This window comes from Acartia tonsa, chromosome 11 (genome assembly GCF_053477335.1).
Source record: "Acartia tonsa isolate MP-2025a chromosome 11, ASM5347733v1, whole genome shotgun sequence".
Lineage (NCBI taxonomy): Eukaryota > Metazoa > Arthropoda > Copepoda > Calanoida > Acartiidae > Acartia > Acartia tonsa.
In genome coordinates this window covers 37,604,681-37,610,355 of record NC_137270.1, presented here as the reverse complement: position 1 = coordinate 37,610,355, position 5,675 = coordinate 37,604,681, and the positions used below count along the sequence as shown (strand labels likewise).

The 5,675-nt window shown below is 35.2% G+C and overlaps 1 long non-coding RNA gene across 1 annotated transcript; it reads right to left on the bottom strand.

Annotated features, from left to right (window-relative positions):
• Positions 1-2,990: 2,990 nt before the first annotated feature.
• LOC145331276 (uncharacterized) lies at positions 2,991-5,113 on the bottom strand. The gene is made up of 4 exons (XR_013883701.1): positions 5,047-5,113; positions 4,383-4,477; positions 3,879-3,959; positions 2,991-3,080 (listed from the first exon to the last, which is right to left on the bottom strand). It is a non-coding gene; the product is annotated as an uncharacterized LOC145331276 (long non-coding RNA).
• Between the last annotated feature and the right edge of the window lie 562 nt (positions 5,114-5,675).

Here is a 5,675-nt window from a genome sequence, read left to right as displayed (position 1 = left end):
ATACCTGGTACAATAAAGAATATATGTTGTACATAGCCACACAAGGAGGTCATCAGTTCGGTATTAGCGGTTACACCGTTTACATACCATTCTTCTGATACCTTGTACAATATAGAATATATGTTGTACATAGCCACACAAGGAGGTCATCATTTCGGGACTAGCGGTTACACTGTTCACATACCATTCTCCTGATACCTGGTATAATAAAGAATATATGTTGTACATAGCCACACAAGGAGGTCATCAGTTTGGGACTAGCGGTTACACCGTTTACATACCATTCTTCTGATACCTGGTACAATAAAGAATATATGTTGTACATAGCCACACAAGGAGGTCATCATTTCGGGACTAGCGGTTACACTGTTCACATACCATTCTCCTGATACCTGGTATAATAAAGAATATATGTTGTACATAGCCACACAAGGAGGTCATCAGTTTGGGACTAGCAGTTACACCATTTACATACCATTCTTCTGATACCTGGTACAATAAAGAATATATGTTGTACATAGCCACACAAGGTGGTCATCAGTTCTGGACTAGCGGTTACACTGTTCACATACCATTCTCCTGATACCTGGTATAATAAAGAATATATGTTGTACATAGCCACACAAGGAGGTCATCAGTTTGGGACTAGCAGTTACACCATTTACATACCATTCTTCTGATACCTGGTACAATAAAGAATATATGTTGTACATAGCCACACAAGGAGGTCATCAGTTTGGGACTAGCAGTTACACCATTTACATACCATTCTCCTGATACCTGGTACAATAAAAAATATATGTTGTACATAGCCACACAAGGAGGTCATCAGTTTGGGACTAGCAGTTACACCATTTACATACCATTCTCCTGATACCTGGTATAATAAAGAATATATGTTGTACATAGCCACACAAGGAGGTCATCAGTTTGGGACTAGCAGTTACACCATTTACATACCATTCTTCTGATACCTGGTACAATAAAGAATATATGTTGTACATAGCCACACAAGGTGGTCATCAGTTCTGGACTAGCGGTTACACTGTTCACATACCATTCTCCTGATACCTGGTATAATAAAGAATATATGTTGTACATAGCCACACAAGGAGGTCATCAGTTTGGGACTAGCAGTTACACCATTTACATACCATTCTTCTGATACCTGGTACAATAAAGAATATATGTTGTACATAGCCACACAAGAGGAAGTCATCAGTTCAGGACTAGCAGTTACACCTTTCACATACCATTCTCCTGATACCTGGTACAATAAAGAATATATGTTGTGCATAGCCACACAAGGAGGTCATCAGTTCAGGACTAGCAGTTACACCGTTTACATACCATTCTCCTGATACCTGGTACAATAAAGAATATATGTTGTACATAGCCACACAAGAGGAAGTCATCAGTTCGGGACTAGCTGTTACACCATTTACATACCATTCTCCTGACACCTGGTATAATAAAGAATATATGTTGTACGTACATAGCTACACAAGGAGATCATCAGTTCGGGACTAGCAGTTACACCATTTACATACCATTCTCCTGATACCTGGTATAATAAAGAATATAAGTTGTACATAGCCACACAAGGAGGTCATCAGTTCAGGACTAGCGGTTACACTGTTCACATACCATTCTCCTGATACCTGGTATAATAAAGAATATATGTTGTACATAGCCACACATGGAGGTCATCAGTTCAGGACTAGCAGTTACACCGTTTACATACCATTCTCCTGATACCTTGTATAATATAGAATATATGTTGTACATTGCCACACAAGGAGGTCATCATTTCGGGACTAGCGGTTACACTGTTCACATACCATTCTCCTGATACCTTGTATAATAAAGAATATATGTTGTACATAGCAACACAAGGAGATCATCAGTTCAGGACTAGCAGTTACACCGTTCACATACCATTCTCCTGATACCTGGTATAATAAAGAATATATGTTGTACATAGCAACACAAGGAGATCATCAGTTCAGGACTAGCAGTTACACCGTTCACATACCATTCTCCTGATACCTGGTATAATAAAGAATATATGTTGTACATAGCAACACAAGGAGATCATCAGTTCAGGACTAGCGGTTACACCGTTCACATACCATTCTCCTGATACCTGGTATAATAAAGAATATATAATGTACATAGCCACACAAAGAGGTCATCGACATTTTGTTATTAAGGTTGTGTGTTTAAATTGCACAAAAAAGAACAGAAATCAGCAGAAGTAAAGATTTAAAGCAATGATGGAAACATGTTCATTCAAGTTGCTTTGTTGCAAATTGTGCGAAATTAAGAGATTTCTTTAATTATGTGGATGTTTTCATAATGAGGAAAAGTTTATACCTTTAGACCTTCTGTTTCCCTGTAGAGCAAAGTATTCATGAGTGTAGATTTGCCCGCTCCACTTGATCCCATTAGGGCTAGCACCTCACCTGGCCGGGCTATACCACTCACTATAAAAGGTTAGGTTAGGTACTGTAGAGTAAAGTATTCATGAGTGTAGATTTGCCCGCTCCACTTGATCCCATCAGGGCTAGCACTTCACCCGGCCGGGCTATACCATTCACTTTACAAAGGTTAGGTTAAGTACTGTAGAGTAAAGTATTCATAAGCGTAGATTTGCCCGCTCCACTTGATCCCATCAGGGCTAGCACTTCACCTGGCCGGGCTATACCACTCACTATACAAGGTTAGGTTAGGTATATTTTCAGTGAGGGTACGAAAAATGTCGGTAAGATTACTCATATTCCCATTCCTTTAAAGAAAAAGAAAACCGTAACTAAAGCCATACATTGAAATAGAATTAGGCTGACTTTGTTATGCCCCGTAGGATTTAAATATGAGCAATAAATGACTTATCATTGCTTGGAATTGATACAATAACAAAAGTTACCTTTATCCAAAAGCTGCTTTTCCTGGACATCCCCTCCACAATTGAAAGGTTTTCTACTCTTGCCCTATAGGATATTTATAAGTTTCATGATGTTTTTCATGGAAATAAATGTGAATAGATAAGGGAGGGAAGGGAAATTGGACTGTTCATTACACTAGTCCCCAAAGTTTTATAATAACGTTTTCTTATTTATTGGCTTTACAACTTTAGGGACTTTATAGATTTTTGAATGGTTGGTTTATTAGGCAAAGTATCCAAACGTTTCAACCACTAATTGTAATCTACAGAAGGGGTAGTTTTGTGTATCATCATTGTGGATGTACATCAATTTATCGGTATATCTTATCCCTTTAAATCCTGGTAGAAAGACAGATAGATACAAAGATAGAAAGAAAGATAAATACATAGATAGAAAGACAGGCATAGATACATAGATAGAAAGATAGATAAATACATAGATAGAACGACAGATAGATACATAGATAGAAAGACAGATAGATTCATAGAAAGAAAGAAAGATAGATACATAGATAGAAAAACAGATAGATACATATATAGAAAGACAGATAAATACATAGATAGAAAAACAGATAGATACATAGATAGAAAGACAGATAGATACATAGATAGAAAAACAGATAGATACATATATAGAAAGAAAGATAGATACATAGATAGAAAGACAGATAGATACATAGATAGAAAGACAGATAGATACATAGATAGAAAGACAGATAGATACATAGATAGAAAAACAGATAGATACATATATAAAAAGAAAGAAAGATACATAGATAGAAAGAAAGATAGATACTTAGATAGAAAAACAGATAGATACATAGATAGAAAGAAAGATAGATGCATAGATAGAAAGACAGATAGATACATAGATAGAAAGACAGATAGATACGATAAAAAGATAGATACATAATAAAGATAAATAGATTGATACCTTTTTAATAGTAACATCAATATTTTGCCATGCTAGTGTGACCCCTGACTCTATAGTCAACGCGAAACTTTCATCATTACTCTAAATATTAAGTAAATCAATGATTAATCTTTTTTTGCCGTTTTTAGATATATTGCTTTAATAGTCGGAAAAAAAGATTGTGTAAGTCAGGTAAATCCGGTGCCTTTAGAGCACAGAAACCTCACCCTCTAATCTTTAAAATAAATTGTGAATTATTAAAGAAATACCCTGCGGTGAGCCCTAACCTGTGGGGGTTTCATAAACCAATAAAACACAACCTAAGCTGACATAAAGTGAAGAAAAAAACAAACATTTGATTGCACAAACTTTTTCAAAGTCTGTTTTTACATCAAGGGTTTTCCTAATTTCCATAATCTATTTTTGTCACCAGTCTCTAGTATGACACAAAGTAGAAGAGTTAAAAACCAAAATCAACCCTAACAGTAAGTGTACTTGAGTTACGCTAATGCCGAAGGGTTTTACCTTAATGTCTGATGTCGACGATAGAGGGTGTCGACTGATGCTTGGTAGGTCATTAATGGTTATCCGGGGGATAGGTTTACTTTCCTCCAATAGGCCTAAAACAAACGATAAAAAGTACAAACAACAGTTTAAAAGAAAAGTTTAAAGTAAAGTTTACAATAAGAGGATTTTTTTATCTAATTGATGTCTTAGTATTATTATGTAGACTAATTTTTGTTATTTGCTTCGCCCCTAGTCTCTAGGGGAGTGCATCGCACAGGAGTAAAATAGTCTAAAACCAACCTAAGAAATTTTAACAATTTTTCATGAAACAAAGACGATACAATTTACATAGAGACAGACTATAATTATAAACTTTAAAAAAAGTAACAGGATGTCTTTTTGTTTGTCTGTAGGGAGGAATCAAGCTGACCGCTGTACTGATCTTCCTTTTTAGGGAAGCTTCTTATAGGTTCAGGAAAAGGGTTTTAACCATTTTGTAGGGATAAAACCTGAATAGAAATCGCCCCTAGAAGAATATACCACCACCTTCCCCAAAAACTGTTTTATATTAAAAAAGACATTAAACCCCACCCCCTCCTTCCATCAAATGTCCCTACTAAAAGGCCTCTAGGGGCATAGCCGTTAGTATTTGAAAAAGCTGATGATATGTTAAAAATCTTACTTTGTCGTTCTTCCTTACTCATTGTTGAGGATTTTGTAGATATATTATTTTCTGAATGTATTTCTTCTCCTAGAATATCTGAAATAGTTAGTTATCTATTGTATTATATACAGCTTTCCGTAGATATTAAAATGAAAACTTGTAAGATTAGAACCAGTTTTTTTAAAAACCCCAAGGAGCCGAATGCACGGGCTATAAAACTGGTATAAATTTTAAAGAACTAGTTCTAATACAGCGGATATTGATCGGTTTTTGAAGCCATAATAAAATTTTTAAGTTGTACATAATGATAAAGTAACCCCAACAACATTATTTAAAAGCACATAACATTTGGGGAAGGTTGCTAATATTAAAACCCCCCTTGAAAGTTGAAACTGGTACATCCTACCCCTTCACAAAAAGAATATATTTTAAAATAAAGAATAATATCACTTACAAATCATTGAACATGTTATCAAAGTATACGATTAGATAAAACTAAAAATATTTCCTTATTTTGACCATTTAGAGCTATCTATGTATATTATCTATATTTGTTATCATATTACACGGATCTAACGGGATAAGAAAATGGCCGATGTATTGATGTACATCTCTAATGATGATACACAAAATTACCCCTTTTGAAG